Source organism: Arachis ipaensis, chromosome B03 (assembly GCF_000816755.2).
Source record: "Arachis ipaensis cultivar K30076 chromosome B03, Araip1.1, whole genome shotgun sequence".
Taxonomy (NCBI): Eukaryota; Viridiplantae; Streptophyta; class Magnoliopsida; order Fabales; family Fabaceae; genus Arachis; species Arachis ipaensis.
The window spans coordinates 1,748,725-1,750,011 of NC_029787.2; positions in this window are offsets into that span (position 1 = coordinate 1,748,725).

Here is a 1,287-nt window from a genome sequence, read left to right on the forward strand (position 1 = left end):
AGTAAGGTTTGATTTTTTTACCATTTGATCTTACTTTTCAATTAGAAAAAAAATGATGAAATTAAGAAATATTTATCACCAGAAAATTTTCAATAAAAAATGTGATTTTAATTTTAGTTATATTTTTTAAATATAATTTAAGTTTTATAATAATTAGAATCACTATAAAATATATTTTTTCCCAAGCCATCTAACATTGTCGGTGGAACAACATAGTTGTGTGAATTATTTGGATACCAAAAATCCTTAAATTTCACTAGTGAATAATGGGGACACTAATTTAGTGATGGGATATGACATGAAACATGATGAGTTGGACAAGGTTGTTTTTGTATTTTTGTACATTAATTTATGAGTGCTTTATATATTTATTGATGAACAACCCTAATATAGTAATATGCAGGTGAGAGCTTACACTAACTTATTATCTTATCCACAAATAACTTTTCATTGACTCAATAATACACTTTAAGAAAAGTAAATGTCTCTCCTAATGGACTTAGGTATGGAAACATCTTAATTAAGTTTTTTTTGAAAAAATAATTTAAATAATAAATATCTATATTAAAAGTAGCTTATAAATAAGTTAATTTGTGTTTAGATTTTTAGTTTTAAAAATATTTATTTTAAAAGAAATGTAATAAAAAGCTTTTTATTATAAAAAAAAGTTATTTTTTTTTAATTTTTCTGTAGGTTTTTAAATAGTTTCTTAGAAACATACAATTTAATACTACTACTTTTCATAAGTCACAAATTAAAAAAAGTTACTTTTGAAATTTTCCAAACGAGCCCTTAATAGACTAAATTATATTAATATACTACCAGTGTAAAATAATTTTATACTTGCATCTAATTACGTAATGTCATATTATTAAAAATAATTATTATTTTCATTGACCGTGTAAATAATCATATAGAAGAACGAATGTGATTATATAATTGTATAAAATATTTTATATTATTAATACATCAAAATTAAACTCATGATATAATATAATATAATGTATAAAATGGCTTAGAGGGTAATTTTGCTTTGCCCATATACCATGATCAAATATGTGAATAGCTTAGCTTTTCACAAATATTTCACAAAAAGTCAATATTTCCAAAATTCTAAATGTCATTGTTTCTGTTCCTATTCCCTAAAACTACCATATTATTAATGGTAGTGAATTGATAGGTATTAATATGCTTATTAATTCATTTTGTTATTAATTAAATATGTGTAATAAAAATAAAATATAAAATAAGTTAAGATGGTAAAATTATATTCTTGATTTAGATTTT